The following is a 27,476-nucleotide window of genomic DNA, read 5'->3' as shown; positions in this document are numbered from 1 at the left end:
AGAGTCCATAGTCACACTTTGATTACAAAAATCTTGGGTCCCTCAGTAGGTCTAATGGTTCTCAAGCTTAATCTTGCCTTAACAAGTTCATTTTTAGCACAATCATAATATGTTCATTTTGTAAACTTTTCCAGTTTCCCATTATCGAGTGTGTGCTAGTCCCCAAAGCCATTTTGTCAAGATTCTGTATCCTTCTTCAATATGAAGCTAGAAAAGAAGGTGTCTCTGCTCTCCTTCCACCCTCACACATTTAGATAGAGATTCACAATGTGTCCCAGTTTCTTGGGATGGAAAACTGGTAAGACCTTGCATCCCTTTGCTGAGTCAGGATGAGTCAAAGCTCATCAGTTCAGCACACTACATTTTGGAAAGGGAACACTAAGCTTAAAGGTACACTTTCTGGTTCAGAGTTTTGGATGTTGTTTCAAAGTCTGAGATCGTGGCTATCCTGATAGCTTCATGGAGCTGTAGATATGTTGAGATATAATTTGGCCAAGAAAATGGAGAGTTAGGAAGTTCCAGAAACTGTGCCAGTCTGCCAACAAGTCCAGCTCATCTCCTTGTTGACAAGTGCGACTTAAAGGGAAAGTAAAGTTCAGCTGTTTTAGCTTCACTTTACAGAGGAGGAAATACAGGTTCAGAGAAGTTATTACTTGCTCAAGAACACACACTTATTAATTGATTAACTTTGAACTGTTCTCCATATTTTTGATTGTTACAATCTTTTTTTCCACCTTAATATTTTAGAAATATTTGAGATCCTGTTCATTATAAACTTGAAACAATTTTTCCCAAATATATAAAAGTGAGACATATAACAGGATTTGTTTAACTTCTTGCTGAATAAATGAATAGAAGAATAAATAACTGAGGTAGAGAAAGGTAACTTTTCCTACTAACTGCAAATTCATTACTAGCTACAGCTTGTTATATTTCTAATATTTCTACTCATTCATTCTTACATTTGACCCTTTCTTACATATCATCTCATTGCACTGTAATTTCATCCCCTCAGATCATTACATTTCAATGAAATAGTCTATCTCTGTAATTTAAATTGCCATTTTATGAAATGGAAATAAGATTTTATTTTTGCTATTCTTCAAATAGCGCCCAAGGCCCTAAATTAATTTATCATCTTCTTTGGAGGTACCTGGCATTGTTTTTGTACTTAATACATTATTATAGCATTCATTCTAAAAATGGTAATGATAAATCACATCTGCTTAAGTTCTTCCTTCCCACCTCTACTAGGAGAAATGTGCATTTTTTTCTGTTTGGAATTCTGATGCTGTAAGATGCTATAATACTCCATACTTCAATAAGGAAAAAAAAAATCAGGTGGAAGTAAGTGTTAACACTGATGGATCTTCAAAAGTTATGGTTGAGTGTGGTTAACAACTATACTGTTCATTTTATTTGGGTTTTAAGAAATAAACCAACTATTGATTTTTTTTCCTACCTATGTAATATAAACTGTCTACATTATTCAAATTTTTCTAGAATATGGAAAAATATCATAGTCTTAAAAACAATAAAGAAACTATCTTTAGTAGCTGTGATTTATTTATTTGGGTGAGTTTGTTTAAGTGAGAATATTTACACTAAAGGAAAAGTTTTCATCACTATCTTTCACTTACCAAAATCTATAGCCATTGCTGGCTACTGAGCACGTTATACAATTAAGCACCAATACAGTTCTCCAAAGGTTCTAATGTCATTTGTAAAAGTTCCTAGAGAGGCAGAGGCAGCAAATAAACTCTTGAAATAAGGAACTCTTAAAGGAAAACTCATAAAACAATAAAACAACCTAACCACCCCCACAGAAACAATTACGAAGGGAAAAACATTTTTTTATGAAATTGAAAAAAATACACTGTTTTACGGTTGACATTTTAGTACATAAAGTAACTAAAAGAATTATTAAAAATTATTAAAGAAAACTTTTTCATGTGTCTGTTGGCCATTTGGATGTCTTCTTTGCAGAAATGTCTGTTCATGTCTTCTGCCCATTTCTTGATTGGATTATTTGTTCTTTGGGTTTTGAGTTTGATAAGTTCTTTATAGATTTTGGATACTAGCCCTTTATCTGATATGTCACTTGCAAATATCTTCTCCCATTCTGTCGGTTGTCTTTTGGTTTTGTGGACTGTTTCCTTTGCTGTGCAAAAGCTCTTTATCTTGATGAAGTCCCAATAGTTCATTTTTGCCCTTGCTTCCCTTGCCTTTGGCGATGTTTCTAGGAAAAAGTTGCTGTGGCTAAGGTCAAAGAAGTTGCTGCCTGTGTTCTTCTCAAGGATTTTGATGGATTCCTGTCTCACATTTAGGTCTTTCAACTATTTTGAGTCTATTTTTGTGTGTAAGGTGTAAGGAAATGGTCCAGTTTCATTCTTCTGCATGTAGTTGTCCAATTTTCCCAACACCATTTGTTGAAAAGACTGTCTTTTTTCCATTAGACATTCTTTCCTGTCCACAATAGCCAAGCTACGGAAAGAGCCTAGATGTCCATCAACAGATGAATGGATAAAGAAGATGTGGTATACACACACATGCACACACACACACACACACACACACACACACACACTGGAATATTATGCAGCCATCACAAAATGAAATCTTGCCATTTGCAAAGATGTGAATGGAACTAGAGGGTATTATGCTAAGGGAAATGTCAATCAAAGAAAAGACAATTATCATATGATGTCACTGATATGAGGAATTTGAAAAACAAGACAGAGAACGTAGGAGAAGGGAGGGAAAAATGAAAGAGGATGAAACCAGAGAGGGAGACAAACAATAAGAGACTCAATCTCAGGAAACAAACTGAGGGTTGCTGGAGTGGAGGGAGGTGGGAGGGATGGGGTGGCTGGGTGATGGACACTGGGGAGGGTATGTGCTAGGGTGAGCACTGTGAATTGTGTAAGACTGATGAATCACAGACCGGCACCCCTGAAACAAATAATACATTGTATGTTAATTAAAAAATAATAAAAAATAAATTAAAAATTAACAAAATTATTAAAGAAGACAATTTAGATGATATAAACAAATTTTGTTTAATACTTCATGAAGCACCATCTCCAGAAAACTGCAAAATGTGACAGAAGGTATAAAGAAAAATTTTATAGGATAGAGTAAAGAACAAGGAAGAGAAACAGAAAATGTCTGAATGGCTGGGGCAACACAGTCAACTTTGTTTGGTGCAAGAAGGAACAAGGAAGTATTACAGAGTCCAGGGTTGGTGTGGCATTTGGGATTGGCTGACTGGATACACTGTGTTTCTGATCAAGCAGAGCATTGGCAAAAACACAAAATGAAACTAAATGTTGTTTTGCCAACAAAGCACCCTGGGCAGAGGTGGCTCCAGTTAGAATCTAGAAATTTTTTTCAACAGTATAAATGATATGTGTTTGCAATATCTCATAATATTAATAATGTTGACTCTAAAGAAAGGTCTGCTAATATATTTGGTGTGTAAAGTTTGAAGGTAACTTATAAACTAAACAAATGTTTGAAAATATGCTTGCACTAAAAAATAGCATAACTAACAAGCAATCCGTATAAGAATAGAGATCTAAAGAAACTATAGTAGGGGTGCCTGGGTGGCCCACTTGGTTAAGCAGCCAACTCCTGTTCTGTTTTGTTTTTAAAGATTTTATTTGTTTATTTGAGAGAGAACTCACATGAGAGAGAGAGAGAGAGAGAGAGAGAGAGAAACGAGTGGGGTGAGGGGTAGAGGAAGAAGCAGACTCCCCCTTAAGCAGGGAACCCGATGCAGGGCTCGATCCCAGGACTCTGGGATCATGACCTGAGCCAAAGGCAGATGCTTAACGAATGAGCCACCCATGCATCCCAAGCAGCCAACTCTTGATTGCAGCTCAGGTCATGATCTCTGGGTTCTGGAATCAAGCCCTGCGTAGGCCACCCTGCTCTGCAGGGAGTCTGCTTGAGGATTCTCTTTCCCACTCCTTCTGCCCCTCCCCCTGCTCGCACACACATGCACACTTTCTCTCTCTCAAATAAAACTTAAAAAGAAAGAAAGAAAAAAACTGTAGTAAAACTTTACGAAACAGAATCGGTCTAGTTGCTCTAATCAGCATGTGGAAAAATTTTATCCCTCTAACCTTCTAACCAGAGTCAAGTAATACAAGGACTTGGCCATTGTCCATAGAGTTGTTGGTGCATAAATACCCAGTCTAGAATACTCAGGAACTCAAGTTCATCAAATAATATTCACATTTATCTTGCACTCGATTCTTGAAGTGAACCATGAGTTCTCTCAGAGAGAATACACTTCACATTTCCACCTAGAGTAATTAGGAAAACATACTTTGGAGTGACATTATACATCTCAGAGGTTTCTTTTCAAAAGCAATTCTTTAAGTAACCATAAGTTAACTAGGGTTATTCTCTAAAGAATTTCAAAGGTTCCTTCCTGGATCCCCGCAGTAGGAAAGAAATGTAAAAATTTGTTTAAAAATTACATAAACCCAGTATTTTTCAGATGTCAAAGTGGAATTTCAGTGATTCTTCCATTGTATAATTACTATAAGCAATTGTTCTAATACTTTTATACACTACAAGTAACAATGTGTTATAATTAATTATGCCCAAAATTGAACTTCAAGGCTATAAATGCCAATTTTATATTTAAAATCAAATAATGTATTTTTTTTGTATAGATCATATGGCATGGTTTTTGCTGTCCCTGAAGATTTTTATGGGACCAAAATGATCTCTTTCTCTCCCTTTTCTTTCTCTCTCAAGAATTTGTGTAGTGTGATATTAACTAGCTAGCCTAGTAAAACAGAACGTTGTGAGATTTTCCTTTAGATTCACTGAAAACGTTCCTTGGATAAAGGAACTGGACTCTCTGCCAGGACCCTAAGCTCACATCTTTCACAAATGACTTAGAAAAACACCAACAGGAACATAAAACTGTGGATGTTGGCAGCACTTACTTCTAGGAGTTATCTTAATTAAGACATAGAGTACCAAGAAGGGTTAATATTATTGGAAAGTAAAAGCTTTCATGCCAATAGGAAGACCACTCTATGTACACTGCTAGGTCAGCACTGTAATTAAGAAAATTGCCTCTAGCGTGCTTGTTTGGTAATGCTATTATCATCTTTTCTTTTTTCTTTTAACAAGAGTAAACTACTTGGAGATGTCCCCATTTATTCTTCTTGCTCCCACTAACCCCTGACCCCACCAAGGCCATACTAGTCTAGCATTTAAATGACTAAATGAGTTTCTTTACTATCAGTTCACCCTGAAGTTTTTTACATATTTTTCTTGACCTTTAACCCACAGACTATTATTTTTATAGCTATTATTAATGCCATGTCTTGAGTAACCACAACAGACTAAGATGGTTGGTGAAAGAGCTGAGGAGTTGAAAGAAATGGACACCCACTCTCATCTTTCTCTAGATTAAATCAAAACCATCTTAAGCTATTGCTCACAGTGTCCTGTGGCAGTGTCAGAACATATTAACGGAGATTTTAGTGGGATACCCCATTCAGGAAAAGGAAAAGAATCAAACTACAAAACAAATAGACCACATAAACTAAACATCTAGAACTCTATAAATTTAATAAATTATCACTATTCAAGTTTGAAATTAGATGAATCAATATGTGGTTAGAATAAAAATACTCCATAGCACTCCACTGAAGAGACCTGCTGGTAACAATGAGAATTTCAATGTCAAGAGACATAAGCTAAAATGATATAGTTAGCTACAAAGTTTTCCTATATACATCTTTTAAGTACAGGCTCTCATATGAAAGGCCACATTGGTCTGCTCTGATCATTTATACAGAACACCATGGTCTGTGGTTGCTCTATAACTGTGAAGTCATTACCAGCTTTGGACCCACATGGTTTAATTGCCTCTCTCTGGCAGGAAATGACTATAACCGAATTCAGTGACTTAATTTACACTATAGGAAAGACATCTAGTGAACATGGCAACGATAGCACCCCTGAACTCAGTAAGCTTCAAATGTGATTAAAAAGTTGACCAGTATGTTAAATTTTGATAAGGTTAAAGTACATACCAACTGCAAAGCCTACAGTTGTAAGAATAAAATTGATGGGGAAGGATGTATGGTATTGATAAGAAGCTGTAGTTAAAATTGGCACACTTTTACTCAGAAATGTTGTTATGCCATAAAACAAATTAAGAATAATTATCTTGGGATTGGACACAGGAGGAAGAAAACAAAATACCATATACCATACTCAGGGAATGAGATCTCCCGAATAGAACCAACAGCTCCTAAATGTATTTCTTTCTCTAACATTTTTAAGACTCTAGCAGTGTAATGTGTCCTAATTCCTCCCATAATTCGAATATAGACATGAAATGAAAATATATTTATGTATGGTTGTAGAATCACTGTCTGTAAAGTTCTTTAAAAACTTATAGATAATAATTCATCCGGAGTAGTCTGGTTATATTCCCTAAAACCTTAGAAAATGAACAAAATTGGCTCTTGTGATAGCATCTAGTTATCTAATCATGCTATGCTTCTAAAATACTTTTCTTGGAAAATATTTTAAAATATGAAATACTGAAGTTAATTTGAAGTTTTTATCTATTTACCTCGAGAAAACCACTAAGCATGAGCATCCCAAGAATACACTCTTTCCCATTTTCAGTCTTCATCAACAATTATTCAAATGAAGAGAGACATTATCTTACAATAATCACACTTTTTCTATTCATGACAATAGCTTTTCACATTTGGCAAATCCCTTAACAAGCAAAACCCACTAATGGACACCTCCATGTTCTGAATTCTGGACAGCTGCTGTAGTATATAAATATAAATTTTAAATCTCAAAGAGCTCTCCTTCAGTGAGAAAAGACAGTGTTTTCTTGACTCTTTTTTGTTGTTAGGTGGAAATAAGTAAAGCTAGCTTATTTTTCAGAGACTGTTAATTGAGTTAAGTTCAAGCAAAATACAAAAATTCAACTTCGTTGATTATAGAACTCTGAACAACCAGCTGTAATTCTTGTTTGGTTCTGTTGGCCTTGCACAACTGCAACTTCAACCTGTTCACTGATTATTTTCTCAACATTCACTCAAACAGGTAACTTTTATTGAGCACTCAGATATACTATCTATATATTTAAGAGAGAAAATGAGCTCTTAGAAAAGACTATACCAAAAAGAGAGTCTAATAGTATACATATACATGTATATATGAGATTATATATATATGATATATATTCATATATATGAGATGTGTGTATATCACATATATATCACACACACACGTATATATATATATATATATACATGTATGTACATATATATACACGTGTGTGTGTGTGTATATATACATATATATATGAATAGGCACTTTAGGAAAAGGTAAACCAACAATGAAAACACTGGAATAAACTTTTCAAGTATATGACTGTTTTGGAACTAGTACAGTAAGACCAGGGTAGAAAGTGAAGACTTAAACAAAAAAAATAGTCTTTTCTTTTAAAAAAGCAAATATCCACAATAAAGAAATCTTCTTTTAAAATCTTTTCAGCTTTGGGGCACCTGGGTGGCTCAGTCCTTAAATGTCTGCCCTTGGTTCAGGTCATGATCCCAGGGTCCTGGGATCGAGCCCCACATCGGGCTCCCTGCTCGGCGGGAAGTCTGCTTCTCCCTCTCCCACTCCCCCTGCTTGTGTTCCCTCTCTTGCTGTGTCTCTGTCAAATAAATAAAATCTTTAAAAAAATAAAAATCTTTTCAGCTTTGTAGCTTTTTCCAAAATACTTGAAAAACAGGATTAATGAGAAACATTTATGAGAACTAAGGCTATTTTGCCGGAAAACAGCATGATGATGATGATGATGATGATAATACCTTTTCAAAAATCATACCCAAAATTTTTAAACTCTACAAAGGGGAAAAATTAAATATGATTTGTCCTAGTTTTCTAGGGCTGCCATAACAAAGTACCACAGTCTGGGGGGCTTAAATAACAGATCTTTATTTTTTCATAGTACTGGAGGCTGGAAGTCCAAGATCAAGGTATTGGTAGTGTTGGTTTCTCCTAAGCCCTTTCTCCTTAGCTTGTAAATAGCTATCTTCTGGTGTTATCACATGATCTTTTCTCTGTATGTATCTGTGCCTTAATCTTCTCTTTTTATAAGGCCACCAGTCATATGGATTAGGGCCCACCCTCGTGACCTCATTTAAACTTAATTACCCTAATTACCTTAACCTCAATCTTTAAAGATCTTATCTCCACACACAGTCACATTCTGTGGTATGAGGAGTTAGGACTTCACCAACATGTGAATTTGGATGGGGGACACAATTCAGCCCATAGGTGGTTTAAGCTGTAGCCTAAGTTTGGGGATTATAAAAGTTAGAAACATACCTGTATCTATGAAATAGGAAAAACTTTATAGATACAGAGTGATTCAACTTTAAAGCAATTTTAACATTCTTTCAATAACTTATTACATGATTTTATAACATAACCTATGTCTACATTGGTTCAAAACAGTGTACTTCCAATAAAAGAATCAGGTTCCTTTTTATTCATTCCTTACCAAATGGTTCTGGGCACAATGACAACCTAAGATTTCCACTGAAATTCTCATCCTCATCATCAACTTCCTTCTCCTCCTCAAGCTAACATTTATTAAGCACTTCTTCATGGCACACTTTGTGCTAATACACAACATAAGTACTATCTCTTTTAATCCCTAGAATAATCTTATGAATTAGGTACAATTACTATTCTCTATTATAGGTGAGAAAACTGAGATTTAGAGTTGAATTATTGCATGACTACATAAAATGAGTAAATGCTGGAAGCCTGATCAATGTTCCTTTCTGCCTGAGTCTCAAACCTCTATGCAGAACTACTTCTTGGGACTGATGTGGTAGTATTTAAAGGAAAACACATTAGCAGTCAGAACTAGGGATACTGATAAATAAATACCCGAAACTTCTAAGAAATTCTGTAAGACTTAGACTACACTGAAGTAAATCCAGTTCTGATCCATATGTGGGAGAGCATATGGCATAGGAAAAGGGAGGAAGACATCTGGCAGAATATTCCCAGTATCTTCTGGAATAAGGAGAGCTGGAAGCAAAGGACAGATCCAGCAGCATGTGAGAAGCTTGCCATGGTGTTTATGCCCAGCCCAACTCACTTTAATCATTGAAGGCCAAATGATGAGCAAGAAACTAAAAGGAAAGCAGGGAAGGCAGGCTTTTGACAAGAGAGAGAAAGCATGAAATGACAAGGAAGAAGACCAAAATTGCAAAAATACTACAATCATCATGAATGATTTAAAGTCCCCAAAGACTCTAGTCTGGCATCAAGAACAAACTCTAATTGTAGACTCTTTGAAGTAAGAAACAAACAAACAAAAAGGCACCAACCTAAAAGCCCCAAATAGGAGACTAGTTAAAAAAAAAAAAAAGGGCACCTGGGTGGCTCAGTCAGTCAAGCGGCTGCCTTCGGCTCAGGTCATGATCCTGGGGTCCTGGGATCGAGCCCCACATCCGGCTCCCTGCTCAGTGGAGAGCCCACTTCTCCCTCTCCCTCTGCCTGCCACTCTGCCTACTTGTGCTCTTTCTCTATCAAATAAATAAAATCTTTTAAAAAAAACCTATTATATATTTAATGAAATGCCAAGCAGCCTTTAAAAATTATGATCGGGCGCCTGGGTGGCTCAGATGGTTAAGCATCTGCCTTCAGCTCGGGTCATGATCCTGGAGTCCTGGGATCGAGTCCCGCATCGGGCTCCCTGCTCCTTGGGAGCCTGCTTCTCTCTCTACCTTTCTCTCTCTCTATCTCTCATGAATAAATAAAATCTTTAAAAAAAAATAAAAAATAAAAAAATAAAAATTATGATCTACAAGGTTAGTTATAAGTCCTGAAATTCTTAAAAGATAAAATTTTTCAGGTGAAATACTGATTACAAAATATATTTCAATATTGTAGGATTCTAACTTTGTAAATAAAGTGTTAATATATCTACTAACACAGAAAAAAAAAAAGGCTGAAAATATGTGCCACAGAGTAGTGCTGTTTGTTCTTATAGTATTAGGGGTAATCTTTGTTCTTAATTTTATGCTTTATGTTTTAAATTTTTTCTATAAAAACATATAATTTATAATAAAAATAACATTACTTTCCAAAAAAAAGAGAGAGAAAATTGAAAGCAATTCACAACAAAAAGGCATCTTAAAAACTAGATGAGGCAACTTGCCAAGAACAAGAGAAGTACACTATAATACTAGAATTATGGCAGGCTGTTCAAGGAAAAGATAATAAAGCAGGGAGAATGCCAAATCTTCTGAGGCTTCAGAAAAAGCACAGGTGGTTAATTCAGGGTGTTGTGTATATTTTCTATCTTAATAAACAAACAGTGAGTCCTGCTAATGTGGTACTTGAAAGTGTCAGGGTTTACTCAAATCAAGTTGAGAATGGGTTGAAAAGGGCCACTAATCTAAAGCAAAAACTCTCCTGAGATTAAGAATTCCTCATATCAGTGAGGTCATATGATACATGTCTTTCTCTGATTGACTTATTTCACTCAGCATAACACCCTCCAGTTCCATCCACGTCGTTGCAAATGGCAAGATCTCATTCCTTTTGATGGCTGCATAATATTCCATTGTGTATATATACCACTTCTTCTTTATCCATTCATCTGTCGATGGACATCTTGGCTCTTTCCACAGTTTGGCTATTGTGGACATTGCTGCTATAAACATTGGGGTGCACGTACCCCTTCGGATCCCTACATTTGTATCTTTGTGGTAAATACCCAGTAGTGCAATTGCTGGATCGTATGGTAGCTCTATTTTCAACTGTTTGAGGAACCTCCATACTGTTTCCCAGAGTGGTTGCACCAGCTTGCATTCCCACCAACAGTGTAAGAGGTTGCTGGAGTGGTGGGCGGTGGGAGAGATGGGGTGGCTGGGTGATAGACATTGGGGAGGGTATGTGCTATGGTGAGCACTGTGAATTGTACAAGACTGATGAATCACGGATCTGTACTTCTGAAACAAATAATGCAATATATGTTAAGAAAAAAAAGAAGAAGAAGATAGCAGGAGGGGAAGAATGAAGGGGAGTAAGTTGGAGGGGGAGACGAACCATGAGAGACGATGGACTCTGAAAAACAAACTGAGGGTTCTAGAGGGGAGGGAGGTGGGGGGATGGGTTAGCCTGGTGATGGGTATTAAAGAGGGCACATTCTGCGTGGAGCAGTGGGTGTTATGCACAAACAATGAATCATGGAACACTACATCAAAAACTGATGTAATGTATGGTGATTAACATAACAATAAAAATTATTAAAAAAAATAAAGCAAAAACTCTCAACTCTCGGCAGGACAAAATCAATTGGGAAACTATTTAAAAATACTGATTCCCTCAGTCTATCCCAAACCAATTAAATCAGACTCTCTGGAATGGGAACCAGTGTACTTTCTAAAAGTTCTGCAGGTGAATATAATATGTAACCAAGATTGAGGACAACTAATCTAATTCCAAACAATGATCTGGTTAAATGGAGAGAGCACAAGTACTTTTATCCTTGACACATTCTTGGTCAAGAATTTTTTACCTAGAATTGTTGAATAAATATATACATATGTTTTAATATGAATTCTCTCATGATAAGACATTTTGTCTTCCCTTATTATGAATAGTAAACTCCCATTCAGTGCCATCATCAACCACTTACAGTCATATAAGGATTAAGTAGAACACAAGTGTCATTTGGAGGAGATCATGAGAAGGAAAAAAAAAAAATAGACCTCAGAGGAAGGAGTGTCTTCTTGCCCTCAAACAGGTTTGCACTCTCCTCTGTTCTCTCAAAGCTCCTGTCAATGTCTCTATTTAATTGTGTCCTTGTGCATGTATCTCTCCCTCTCCGTCCTGGACTCCTTCAAGCATAGAATGTGCCTTCTGTATCTTTTTTATCACCAAAAACTCGCACATAGTAGAAATTTAATAAATGTTTGTTGTTTGGACAAAGAGATTAAGTGCCAGGCATTATAATTATTTCTATTATATTCCTTTCAGTTCTATGACTCTAGAATTCTATGGAAACTGTTCCCAGTTTTCCAAACTTTCCATTTCCTTCTACAATTTGGTAACATTATTTGATAACAACCAACTTCCCTAGTCATTCTGAAAAGTTCTAAAAAACTGTGGAGTATGTTACAATATTGTCCTCAAATAGGCATAAGAATTTTAAATGTTGTAACACCATTTATCAGTGCACGTGCTAAACCATATTGCTTTTTATTTGCCTCAAAATCCCTTTGACTTCATGAGTACCAAGTTATTTGTGCATGTCAAACTAGACTGGGAGTAAAAATAACTGTGGTAAACAAATAAACGTGTTCGGGTAGATGGCCCATAGATTATATGGTCTGAACTCCTTCAATTAAAGAAAACAATTCTGGAGGCAAATGGCTGAGGTACAGACAAATTCAATGTGTTCTGGGCTGACTATGACCATTCTTTCTTGAGATCATCCATCCTTAAGGATATCAGCCGAAGTTCAAATATGCCAGAACCCTGTGGGTTAAGCTAATTCCATGAAACTTTAAAGCTTAAGATATGACACAATCCATGTAGCAAGTGGACAATGGATCATTTTACAACAAAGGTCAACGATCAGAAATTTCAGGGGTGAGGAAGGATGTGCTGTCCTAGAAAACATCTTCAGTCTTTAATTATATACACTATGCAACATTGATTTAAGCTACTGGGCATTAGAAAGAATAGGCGCTGTGAGTTTTTTTTAAGCCATAGCACTTGTAATTAGTCACTGAAATGAAGAAAATATGAAATGAATTTTACAAGATGCTGTATGGCCTGCCTATCTAAATGGTATTTTAGCACCAGACTTAAAATATTTGTCATAAGAATGTTTTGTACTTGTCCTATCACAAATAATTAATGAAGATTTCAATATTTGAAAATCTGTTGTAAGAATAAACATACATGTAAGTAATTTCACATATTCTGCTTTTTTTCCTTTGGTTCCTTTTCCTTGGAATCTGGATAAAACCAAGTTTAATGAAGTTAAGATCTTAAAACTTGAAATCAAACAACAATATTCAATGATCTTTGTTTTGGCTTCTTCTCCACCAAGCAACTCAAATTATATTGCTAATGCCATTGCTGATATTGAATAACAGTAAAAGCTTTATTATAGCTTGCATATCAATTGAGAAGAGTAAAGACCTAATGTAGTCATATTTCAGGGCAAGTTACTATGTACATCAATCAGAGCATCTGTCTTTCTTTAATAACAGCAAGTTCCAATGATTCTTCATTAAAATCATTAATTTTTATTTGATGAGTCACTATTATTTGTTGAAAGATAATGAGGACTATTCACACCACAGAACTGTCATATGTATTATTCTGTATTCAGGAAACTGCTTGCTATAGATTATAATATGCTATACCACACTACAAATGTGCCCACAAAATCACCACAAAGATTTTTTTTTAATGTCTCCCATATATACAGTTGTATATGAGTGTTTGGATGAAACTTCACTAGTGGAAATTAAGGTGAAAATTCATCAAGTAATAAACATATTAATATATTTCCTTGAGAGGATATGTCAAGTAAATTGATACAGAACGAACAAAAAGGGATGAACTGCTGGAGCTTATACAACAATTCAAGTCAGTATCCTCTTTAAATCTGAATATTACCTTTTGTACCTTTCCAGCACTAAAATTCAGGAAAATTTTGTTTTAACAAAAACCATGAATTTTTTTAAAAGATGACTTTAATATCCGACGTTACTTACTTTTGACTCTTGGTAGAGAAAATAAACTAAATATGTTCACTTATCAATACCAATCAATACCTCAAGGAATTGGTGACTTTCCTTAGACCAAGACTCTAAGAGCCCAAACCTATATAAAGAAAATTTAGTAATATTCTCATTTAGCCACAGCATATTTCACTTGCTTTTAACCACTAATTTGGGAACAAATTCAAAGATGTATGTTTTTTGGTTGTCATGAAGTATAAATTGGGATTTCCCCCCAATGTTTTATTATTAAATTTCAACAATACAAAAAAGTTGAAATACCCACCCACATAGGGGTATTTTTAAAAACTGTGAAATGGGCTATTCTTTTAACGTAAGTAATATCATTGAAAGAGAAAAATGCATGTTCACAGACATTTAATTATGTCTGGCAATTGGGCATAGAGTTGAGCAAAATGATAAAAGACTATTTAAATTAAGGGAAGATGAGAAACAATTTATTAGCAACATATAGCTTAATTATGGATGAATCCATATTAGGGTAGAATGATTCAAATACAATTTAAAATAGTATTCGGTAGACACCAACCATCACTGAGATACCGAGAAAAAGGAAACATTTTTAGATCTCATCAAATTATGGTTAAATGTGGGTAGAAGATTGCCAATGGATGTAGCTGAAAATTACTGTTTTGACACAGTGTTTTCCAAAGCATGGGAGGTCTGTCACTAGTAGTATTGGCTTCTGCACTAAATAATTAAAAAGTAAGTTTTTTTGAAGAAAAATGAGGCAAATAATCATACAAATATAACACGGACTGTGGCAGAAATTATAAAGGTAGTTGTCAAATGCCTAAAGTAAGAGAAATAATATTTTAATGGTTGTTAGACAGCCAAAGAGAAGATATTAAACATAATGAAGTCCTTCAAAGTACTGTAGGTATCATCCTTCTCTACTTATTAAAAACTAATTTCTAGGCTTCTCTCGCCTAAAATTTGAACATGTTCCTACAGATTTTGTTTATAAATGAAAACTCTAAAAATGACCAAGAGTCCCATTTCCTTGAGAACCTTCAGTCTATTGAATGAACTATTTTTATTTATGAAAAGGAGTGGGGCAAAGTATTTTAATTCCTTTCCCTAGTTCAACCCAAGTCTGCAATTTGAAAATCTTCTCCTATAATATAATAAATTACCATCACAAACAAATAGTGTGATTTCTAAGTCATAAAAACAGCAGGTGGATAAATATAGGTTGTGATTGCTTAGAATATAAAGTTAGTACTGTATCATCGAAAGTCTTAAATTATTGGCACTTGACTTCCCTGCAGACTATAGGAGTAAATTTCCTCATCTATCATCATGCCACAATAGTCTTTATAGCAAATGTAGAGTCTAGGATAGGTGAATGGAGTCATCATATTCTGCAATATGAACCATTTGAAGACAGATTTTCTCAGTGAATGAGTTGAACAAAAGATTAAATTCAACCATAGGAGTTTTGAATGTTCATTTTATTCCAGCATTTTTATACATATTAAATAATTCATATTTCTTCCTAACCAACCCCCTCCTTTTTGCTTTCATAATCTTCCAGGGTGGGAAAGAAGGGGAAGATGGTAGCTAGCAGGAGCAAAGAAAATATTTGATCCCATGTGGTAGAATGACACCATGCTAAATACAGACACACACACAACACACACATACACCACATGAGAGAAAAAAAACTTTCCAAAATACTTTTATATGCTTTATAATTCAACTATTACAGTGTTCTATTATTTGATTTTACTGTTATTTGATTTTGATTCTGTTATTTGTTGTTTATAAAATAATAAACAGATTTCTATGTGGGATTTCAAGCCATTTCAAAGAGTTCCATTTTATACATTTGATTATAGGTTTTAAGTCTTTATAAATATCACATTGGTTGTACTAGAATAACTGAGGCCCATCCTTTTATTTTATCTCAAGTATCTTATGGTTAGAGACAGAGACTGGGACCACACATTTTCTTCTTGTATATATTTTGCTATAGCCTACTAAGCCATAGGATCAGAGTAAAGGTCAGATTTTCCTAACCTATATATGGGAACTTATATTTTAATTTTTCTAACCATTCTTTGTGTTTTATACTGCATTAAAAATTTAATTTTTAATCTAATTCCTCAGCCAGGATCATATTAACCTCTAGCACCATGATGTGGATACTAACAGACCATGGCTAATAGACCAGAGTTTAAGTAGCCCTACAATTATTTTACTCAACATAGAGTCTCTGTAACAGAAAGGAATATGAGTCTAACAGAAAGATTTGTATATTTAAGAAAAGTTTGGAATGAAGAGGTCAAAAATCATTGTAAATTCACTGTAATTTTACTTCCGATAGTGACCAGAGATCTAGAATTCTATTATGGTTGCAAGACCATCCATCACAGTCATGTAGGCCAGGTGTCATTTTTAGCTGGACAAAAGAGAGTCCCAATCAAAATATGGTAAGCTGCTAGTGAATTTTTAAAATTAATATAATTCAATGAGATTCATGTGGAAATTGTCTATACCCACATAGGACATGAAACCTATGAGAATCACTAGAGCATATCCCCATTTGGAGTTCCTTGATTAGGAACTCCTTTTTTTGTTGTTGTTGTTGTTAAATTTTAATTCCAGTTAGTTAACATATAGTGTAATATTAGTTTCATACAATATAGTGATTCGACACTTCCTTACATCACCCGGTCCTCATCATGACAGGTACCCTTCATCCCCTTCACCTGTTTCCCCTATCCCCCCACCCACCTCCCCTCTGGTCACCATCAGTTTGTACTCTACTGTTAAGAGTCTGTTTTTTTATTTGTCTCTGTTTGTCTTTGTTTCATGGTCCGACATTTTTTTCTTTAAATTTTTTATTGTTACGTTAATCACCATACATTATATCATTAGTTTTTGATGTAGTGTTCCATGATTCATTGTGCAAAGGATCTGTACTCAGCAAACTATAAAATACTCATGAAAGAAATTGAGGAAGACACAAAGAAATGGAAAAACCTTCCATGCTCATGGATTGGAAGAACAAATATTATGAAGATGTCAATGCTACCTAGAGCAATCTACACATTCAATGCAATCCCCATCAAAATACCATCCACTTTTTTCAAAGAAATGGAACAAATAATCCTAAAATTTGTATGGAACCAGAAAAGACCCCGAAGAGCCAGAGGAATGTTGAAAAAGAAAAGCAAAGCTGGCGGCATCACAATTCCAGACTTCCAGCTCTATTACAAAGCTGTCATCATCAAGACAGTATGGTACTTGCACAAAAACAGACACATAGATCAATGGAACAGAATCGAGAGCCCAGAAATGGACCCTCAACTCTATGGTCAACTCGTCTTCGACAAAGCAGGAAAGAACGTCCAATGGAAAAAAGTCTCTTCAACAAATGGTGTTGGGAAAATTGGACAGCCACATGCGGAAGAATGAAACTGGACCATTTCCTTACACCACACACAAAAATAGACTCCAAATGGTTGAAAGACCAATGTGAGACAGGAGTCCATCAAAATCCTAACGGAGAATACAGGCAGCAACCTCTTCGACCTCAGCCACAGCAACTTCTTCCTAGAAACATCGCCAAAGGCACGGGAAGCCAGGGCAAAAATGAACTATTGGGATTTCATCAAGATAAAAAGCTTTTGCACAGCAAAAGAAACAGTCAACAAAACCAAAAGACAACCGACAGAATGGGAGAAGATATTTGCAAATGACATATCAGATAAAGGACTAGTATCCAAAATCTATAAAGAACTTATCAAACTCAATACCCAAAGAACAAATAATCCAATCAAGAAATGGGCAGAAGACACGAACAGACATTTTTCCAAAGGAACTCCTTTTCTAATTCAAGTTGATGAACAGAAGAAGAAAAGTTTAAGTTAATATTAAATAAAACAAACCTTCTCCTTAAATTCCATGTCCATTCAATTTTTTTTTCAAGTGGCAGTTCAGTAAGAAAAAAATGGAATTCATTCTGTTCTGAGTTTCAGTCCTTAGTTTGTCAAATGTTCAGATAAAACTAGGAGGGAAAGTCAGTTTATTTTATTGTTCCCAAACACCCAATTATCCAAAATATCAGATAGGAAGTTCCTCTGTTTTCCATAACCAAACCTACCAAGTCCCTTGCAAAGTATATCCCATCACTTGGGATCAGATCCAATTTCATCTTATTCTCTTGAGAATCTTAACATTGACAACTGATCCTTTAATTTACCTGCATTTTCAAACTCTTCTTTTCTATTGCATTCTTTCCACCAACAGTCAAGCAAGTTCAAAAGTTCCTTTCAATCTTAAAAAATATTTTCCCTTGAAACCCCTCCCTTGGTTGTTCCACCTCTCTCTCTGCAACTCCCTCCGACACTTCTGCAAACGCACTGTCTTCTTAACACTCAAATGTTGGTGTTCCTCAAGGAAGATTCTTTACTTTCTTCTCTTATTACTTCATATTCTTTCCATAAGTGATCTTAACATCCAGAGCTTCTTTATCCAGTGATATACTGACATATTTCAAGTACAAATTTCTGATATTGGTATTGGATTGGTATGCCCAGAATTAGACCCCAGGATGAGAATTTGAATGTGAGTAGTTTATGTTGAAAATGACCACAGGAAACACCAGTAGAGGAGTGGAGAGTGAGAAAGGGAAGGAATCCAATGGAGTGTGTATAATCAGCCAGTTATCACTGTGAGCTAGATCCCAGATCCCACCTAAAGAGGTCTGGGACAAGTAGATCCAGCACTATAACATCCCCAGATACCCTTTAAAGAATGTTGTTTTAACAAGTCTTTTTTCCTGTCTGAATATAATATGGGTCACATTGATATATGCAGTAACTCTGAATATGCTCTGTTTCTGTCTCTCATTCTATGGAGATGTAACGCAATGTAATTGATTCAAATTGCTTTAAGAGAGTATATTACTCTATCTCCAGGGAAGAGGAGAGATGAACACTTATTGGACTTCAATAATAGATTATTATTATTACAAGTAATATGTGCCACATGGATTATCAGATGGATCTACACCCTTTGAAACTATAATGGGAACGTATTGCTTCCTTCCTCTTAACAGGCTGCTTATCTGCTCTGCTTATTTAAGAACATATTCCTGGCTCTTGGTCCATCTTCTTGTCCCCTGTTTCAAGGCAGCAAATCTTCCTTTCCACGAATTTCTTTTCTTCCGAATGATCTTCCCAGAGCACTTTGTCATCTTATCTCCATCTGCTAAGTCTTCTGGCCAGTAACGACTGGGTGCACACATATTCTCCACTTGTGCAGCCAGTGCTGTGAGATCATGATAAACAATAATAAAATTAACTAAATGGTGTGTGGGGGTGGAATATGGCATATGTAGGAAATAACAGTGCTGTGACTATAGGCACAAAGCGGAAAGGGGAAGCCTAAAAGATCATGCTTTCTACTGACAAAGGGATAAAATCACTCTGCCTCCCAAAAGATCACAGCCATTCCTTAATTCAGGAGGCAGGGTGGTTTATTGCTTATGTGAGTAGGCTGTATTATCAAACTGCTTAGGTGAGAACCCTAGCACTACCAATTTGCTAGATTAGTTTCCATCCTTAAAAAGTAAAAATAATAATAGTACAAACTTCATAGTGTTGTTATATAGATCAAATGATACATTCCTTGTAAAGCATCAACCACAGTGCCTGACATATAGTGAGCACCCAATAAATATAGGCTCTTGTGAATAAATAAATCCAGTAAGCATCTGCCAGCCATGATTTTCTCCCAGGCACATGTCCTGTATGTGACTGACACTGAAGCATCTGCTCAATTTCTTTTCTCTGGCAAAAAAATAAAAAATAAAAAGGAGCAAAGAGAGGGGCTCCATTTGACATGTCCAAATATTCCTATTCAGTCTTTCCAAGGCCCTATTTAAACCTCACCAGACATGTCGAATTCTAAAAGGTATAGGTAACATCTATCTCCCATTTCCCCAGTAGGATCCAATATGGTGGTTGCTTTTGTGGAACTCTCCTTCCAAAGAGGAATGTAGAATTGCTTTTTTATTTTAACCAAATAAATTGCTCTTTAAATTTTAATTAAATACCAATGTGTATGCATTGATATATTTGGTCCACTGGCAACTCCTCTATCATACTGCACACATTTCCCTTCTGTCCTAACATTACTATCATATGCGCCTGGAGAATAAGAGTCCTAAGATTAGGGATCATCTGGTTCAGTTGAAGTCCAGGGACAACATGGGCACTACACATCATATCATGCTTATTTGTGAGCTGCAGATCTAGATGAGATGTCTGCTCCTGGGTTTCTGGGGTTCTTTCCCTTGTACTCATTACTTGGTTGTAGCAGAGAACACACTTCTTCCCTGCAAAGAGTTGAACCCCTAATACAGATGTCATAACAAGGGGCAAACCTCAAATAGAATCAGAATTTTCATACTTAAAATAAAAGGGAGACTTTCCTCCTCACACATTGATTTATTTAGATTAGCAATTTTCTTATTGAGTGATCACTGGATTTCTTAAGTGTATACCTAAGGCTTTGAGGTCTTACTTCCAAAATTAAATATCAACTATGAAAACAGAAGTCTTCAGTTAGCAATTTAAAACATTAAATAACAATATTCCCTTTTGCTTTAAATTGTTCTTTTAATAAAGGGACAGGTATAATATTTATAAGTATAGGAACAGATATATATATATCAATGCATACACACATCAATGTATGTATGTGCATTAACCATAGGTAGACATTCATCAGGTAATATATCACCTCTGAAACTTCAGCACTTCCAGAGTATAAATGCAAGAGTTGGGCACTGCAGGTACTCCCGTTGTGAGTTATGGTTTATATAATAATTTGCTCAGCTGAGTAGCAGTCTAATGATTTGCAATCCACAATGCTTTCTCCTGATTCAGCTGATGTCTCAGCTTCTTCACAGGACTCATTAAGTAATTTTTTGATATTTATGTTCCACCCCTGTACTTTATTTTCTAGCACTGTGGTTAACGTGTAGGAAATCCCTGACAGCTAAGTTTAATCACCACAAAGAAGAGACTCAGTTCATTGCATATTTGTTTATGTTTTGTTATTTAAAAATTGCCTGGAACTGAATAATGCATTCTGAACCAATCTGTTGCATTACTGTGGTGGTGGTGGTGGTTGCAAAGTGGGCAGTGTGAAAGTGCTTCAGGATCAAAGCAGTGGCAGCAAGGGGCAAAGAGGTGAGCCTGAGATCAGATTCGAATTGCTGTTCACAGCAGCCAGACAGGAAAAGTAAAGAATTGAAAGAAATTAATCTAAGTAGATTTTGAAACTCTCTGTTCAGGACAGACAAAGGCATCAATAGTGATCAGTAAACAGCTGGTGAGAAGAATGAATGCTGTAGAAATTAGACATCATCCCTAGTCTGGGGGCCTGGGGGAAGCCAAAGAAATGGCTTTTATGAGAAAATCATGTTTCCAAGTTATCTGAAAGTAAATCAGACTCATTCCTCAAATGAATGTCCTTTATTTTCTTATAACTCTCAAACTTGGGACATGCTACTGCCTTTGCAATGCCTTCACCCTCACTCTCTTGTGCACCTGGGGATGGTAGGGAAACCACTGTGTTGAACACACAGTCCTTAGTAAATGTGAGCTATGGTTATTTCTGAGTATATATTAAACATTTTATTGCCAGAATTCAGAGAAAACTTACACTAACTGCAAAAATGTTTGTGTTATTTAGGAAGTTTCTCCCATTATTAGATAGTTCACTTTTATTTCTGGATTATGAATTTGACTTGATTTTGGTGTGCAGGTATTGGGAAATAGAATATTTCAGAAATATTTTTGCCATGTCTGAAGTCAGGCTATTTGTTAACAATAAGGTTTGGCTTTAAATAATGTCACAATATTTATTAGAACCACAATCTACATTTTATTAAAGAAACTGATTCTTTTAACATCAGATTAAGTGTTGAACTACCTATTTAAAAAGCCATAATAAGTCTGATCAACTTGTAAAAACTTAACATACAAAGATCATGTATAATGTTTCTATCCTCCTTATTAGGAGCATCCAGAAGTGATTTTTCTGCAGCTGTTGGTTGCTTTAGCTTGAAAAAAAAAAACAGCAAATCCCTCCAAAAAGTCATGCCAACTTCTGTACATAGCACTAAAATTAGAAAATATGACAGTTTTAGGCCCTCACATGGTTAGCAGGCCATCAATCGATACTGTTATGACAATTAGGTATGAATGAAACAGACCTGCTTGGCCACAGATCTAGAAGGTTTTGGACAAGCTAACTGTTTTATTTCTCCAGGGATAATTTGATTATCTTAACTACCCAGGATTAAAACCAAGAGAAGTAGTCAGTGAGCCCATTCCATTAGAAATCTTCAGAAGATACTGACCAACTTTCCCTTAAAAATACTATGTGGAGCTCATTTGTCATTAAAAAAGGGGTTCTGGGGCAGCTCAGTTTTCCATTCTGACCTTGCAAAAAAAAAAAATGTTCAAAGCATCCTGAATCTCTGCTTCATCTCTCATTCATTTCCAAATTACATCTTTGCTCTTGGTCTCAGCTTTGGAATTTTCTCCCAAGCATCTCCCTGGGTTGCTTTGTCTCACAGCAGGTGCACATGCTAATAGCCACTACTGTTGCTGATCCCATCATTTTTCACCTTATTGCTTTGATTTATTACTGTTTTGAGTTTGAATTTGGAATCCATTGTATATTCCATTGCATACTAATGAGACTTTCTGCCTCAAAGGTGTGTGGCAGCCCCCCCTTTTTTCCAACTTCATATGTTATTTGTATAAAGCTGATTTACATTAGCCAATTTTTTATACAATGACCTCTCTCTGCCTCTCTCTTCCTTTTTGTTTTTAACTTTCTACCTTTACAACTACAGAAAAAATTGAATTTGAAAGCATACTCTCAGAATTTTCTCCTTATCATTATATTTTCTATGAGCTACCATGTTCGTTTTCACAATATTTTAGTTAGCATGTACAGTGTTTTAGCCCCTGGGCTAAATGTTTGGAACATGTAGGTAAAAAAAAAAAAAAAAAAAACCAGCTTATGCCACTGGGGAGTTAGCAGTTCGGCAGAGATGTGATCAAGAAAATGGACACTTACTCTACAAGGCGATAAATCATACAATGCTGTAGTTGAGGTGCAGTGCACAAAGGAAACCACACTCCTTGAGTAAGTCAGGGAAGGCAATATCAGAAGAGCTGATATTGATCTGACTTTTGAAAGAATACGAATTGATTAAATGCACCCAAGACTGAGGTTGACAATGAAGACATTGTTAAGAAGTACAGAGTCAAAGTCAAAGAGAAGTGAGAAAATGGGGCACATTTTGGGAGTTGTAAGTAGTTGGTGTAGGTAGTATGAGTGGGTAGTCCTATTCCTTAACTTTAAATTAAGCTGGGGTGTCAAGGGACTGATCATGAAGAATTTTGTATTTAATCCTACAAAGACTAGATTTTTATCAATAAGTTGAATACCAAAAGACGCACCTGGAGAGAAAGTTTAAAAAAAAAAACATATATTCCCAGAATGTATTTCCTCAAAAATTCTAGCTCAGTTGCCTAAGGTGGGCACTGGGATTCTGCATTTTTAAAAAATCCCCCTATGTGATTTTTGGACCACACCACAAAGAGAAGTCTTTGAAGAAACCTGAGCAAGCAAGGTAGTTACATAATCAGAAAGGCATGTCAAATACTTTGGTAATATTGTAGAGAATGCCAAAACAACTATTTGGTCAAGTAATTCAAACTACTGATCAGCACAGTAAAAATATTTGCCAAACTCATTGGCCAATTCAGTCTGAAAGGTGACCCGATGGTCTGACTTGGAACAATTTAAAAGTATTTCTCTGAACTTATCATTCTACAGAATAGTGTTATTGTTTGTCTCTGGACTTCTTTCAGTAACACAACTCAGTCTTTAAGTTTTGTCAGTTTATGCTCCAGAGATTATCCCTGAGTGACCTTCAAGTTTTGTAGCCTCCATATTTCTGTTAACCCAAATCAAGCATTCAGCATTGGAAATGATTTGCACTTCTACTGGTAATGAGGTAAGTGAATTTGTAAAATATATTCAATTTCATACAAGCTACTAAACTGGAGCCAAAAGATTTTTCTAGTTATATCTGATTTTTAAAAATTCACTCTGATCTTATCTCATGGAATTGTAGCTTTATTAAACTTTAGATGTTAGATCTGAAGTGTTTTTAGGGAGCACCTGGGTGGCTCAGTCGGTTAAGCCTCTGCCTTTGGCTCAGGTCATGATCTCAGGGTCCTGGGATCAAGCCGCCCCTCCCCCCCAGCTCAGCGGGGAGCCTACTTCTCTCTCTCTCTCTCTCTCCTGCCCTGCTCATGCTCTCTCTCGCTCTCTCTCAAATAAAATCTTTTAAATAAATAAATCTTGTTAGTATCTCACTGAATATCCCAAACATTCAAATCTTCCTATGCTATCAAATGTTCTTCTATGCATAAAAATATGATTTCTTTACTAAGAGGATTCATCTCAGCATATACAGACCCTAAATGATATAATTTATTTTGACCTATAGTAGAATCCTCAAAGTCTGGAATAAGGACCGCAGCCCTGGAGTCCCTAAGACTCTATCAGATGGTCTGCATTAAACTCTTCCTTCCAATTACATATCTCTGCAAGGATGAATTTTCTCCATATATTTCAACAAAGACAAAATATCCAATAGATTGAATACAGAAGCCAGTATGGGAACTCAGCTGTATCTATTAAGGCAAAATATTAGAAGGATTTACAAAAATGTAAAACAATGCCATTTTTCATTAATTATTTTCACTTTGCATTATCTTGTCATAATTATTTTCATCAAATACATTATGTGATTGTATACTGTATTTATTGTTATTTTAAATAAAATAATATATATTTTTTAATTTTCTCAGTTTTAATGTCTAATATGGTAAATATTAACAGCTATACCCCACATAATCAAAGGTCTTTGACATAATAATTTTAAGAGTGAAAGGGTCTTGTGATCAAAAAGTGTGAGAGGTGCCTGGGTGGCTAAGTGGGTTAAGCACCTGACTCTTGATTTTGGCTCAGGTCATGATCTCAGGGTGGCGAGACTGAGCGCTGGGTCCGGCTCTCTGCTCAGCATGGAATCTGCTGGTCCCTCTCCCTCTGCTCCTCCTCTGCTCATGTGCACTCTCTCTCTCTCAAATAAATAAATAAATAAAATCTTTAAAAAAAGTGTAGGAAACACTGGTCTAAACGAAAAGGGAAAGATTCATGAAAATGCAGTATGTTTGGTAGCATTCAGTTCATTTGAGAAATTTAATTTTGATTTGTTCTCTCTTGAATCAAATTCCCTAGTCTTCACCTCTAAAGACTATATCTAGTGTAGAAACAAAAACAGTTTTCTTCCAACAGTAGCAGTAACTGGTAAAAACATAAGTTGATAAAAAAAATGCCTAACCCTTAAAAACACTGATTGCTCTTTCCTTGCAGGAAATTCATATGCATGTGTGTGCGCGTGTGTGCGCATTCACATGTGTCTGCAGGGTAGAGAGATGTGAGTCTGAACGGACTGGGACAAAAAAATTAGATTTCCAAAGTTTTCTACCAAATGGATATTTTATTGCTGTATGTGGCCATACCAGGCCAAGTGCCTTCTTAAGGTCACTTCCTGTCCCATGTTCCTATAACATCTTTTCCAATATTGCTGCATATGTTGCCTTCTAGATTTTCTTCTAAAAGAATTATTTGTTTACAGTGATTTTCAGAAGACATATATACATATATATGTATGTATATGTATCTTTTCCATCCAACTTTTATTTTCTGATCCAATTTCTAATTTCTTAATATTCCTTTTCATCATCTGTCAGTTTTCAGTGGAGTTTGGTTTTCAAGTTAAATGTGCAGATTTCATTAATTAATTTCATTAATTAATTTACTCCCTCCTGCAGAGCATCAGTGAAGATGTTTAATAAGACCAGACAAGAACCAGGCTTTCAAATTTTGCACTAAAAATCTCTCTTCCCCATGATGTATTGTCAGGTACTGTTGCCCTGTTCCATTTATCATTACATTTCAATACATGCAACAGTGCTCATATCCAAACAGTTTGAATTCATTTTGCAAGTAAGATTTTGTTAGGCTCTGCATAAAATGGTTCACTAAAGTCAAAGATAGATCACCTGCACCTTTATAGGAAAATCTGTTTCTTTGCAAACTTTGAACTCTTCTTTTCAGAACCCTAACTCCTCTCCACACCACCTTATGCCACTACCCAAGATCTCCCTTTGATGAGAATGACCTGTTTAGTCCGGTTATTACCTGTAAGCTATGCATCATCCTCAAGTTATTCGGATGTGGGTTCCTTTTTAAAGGAAAGTTAAAGGAAACTTAAAGCTTGCAAACCTAAGCTTTCTGACCCCAAAACACTGTCTTTTCCTGCTAGAGACCAGGAGCTTAACTCTCTTACTCATTTTCTCTTCATATATGTATCCAGAAAATTGGGGCCACTTTTACTCATTTTGGAATTAATCTATGGTACCCTTGGCTGGATTCTTGCCTTTTCAGTACCCTATCCAATATCATTTCCAGATTTACTCCATGGGTTGTGGGGCTTTCTTGAGAGTACAGGGTTCTGTGGCAGGAATTGCCACATAGGTAGAGGCAACTGATACCAAGAATAATTTAAAACACAGTCCATAAACCTCATTACTTAACTTGAGAGCTAAAATCCCCTAACTAGGTCCTATCTTCTTGTTGGGAAATGAGGGAATAAAATAGGTAAATAATTATAGAGAAGTAAAATTTACTCTCAGTTGACAGGGCATAGAACTAACCCAAACCCCCATTCCTTATGCAGTAGAAAGGCCAAAGACCTCCTCAAGATTACTTTGATGTCTGTGGGTTTAGAATTTTCTGGTCTCTACCTCCAGGTTCCAGTGAATGCTGAATTCCTGTCCCCTGCTCTGCAGTTTGTGGCTGTTACATTATCTCCACCTTACCTTTAACCCATATCTGCAACTTAGCCCTTTCTCCTGATTTCCACCAGAAAGGGACAAAATACAACTTGTAGTCATTCATTTATTCAAAACAATATTTCTTGAGTGTAAGTGCTGCTCTAGATATCATTCTAGGCCCTGGGGAAGATGAATAAGACTATATAGGGTCTCTGTTTGCTGTGGTAGACTTATTATAAATGCTATGTCCTATTTCTATTGGAACAGTGTTATGACTGATTTAAATGTCATTTTCCCATTTATTTATTAATTCATTTATTGAGCATTTGTAAATATGTGCTATGCATGAAGCATGTTTTTTGAAGCTATAGGGATGAACAATTCCTGCTCTCAAATAACTATTGCTGCCCAACTAATATGAAGTACTCTGTCATCATCAGAAAAGTCTGGGGTGGGGAAGGTCCTTTTCCATCATATGCAGTTTAGGGATTCTAGACCCAGCCCAAGCTGATGGGTAGCAAACAAGAGGGCTGAGAATCCAGGCTACCAAAATATAGCTAAAGAGGCCCAGTGGATTCAGGACCAGGAAAAGGGCTATAGAGATCACCTAGGTAGCAATGGTGCTACCTGAAAAGAAGCTGGAACATTAGGAAATAGGAACAAAGCCTAAGGA

The sequence above is a fragment of the Zalophus californianus genome, chromosome 8 (assembly GCF_009762305.2).
Source record: "Zalophus californianus isolate mZalCal1 chromosome 8, mZalCal1.pri.v2, whole genome shotgun sequence".
In the NCBI taxonomy this organism is placed as follows: Eukaryota; Metazoa; Chordata; class Mammalia; order Carnivora; family Otariidae; genus Zalophus; species Zalophus californianus.
The sequence above is the reverse complement of the archived record's forward strand: the minus strand, read 5'-3'. Positions refer to the sequence as shown.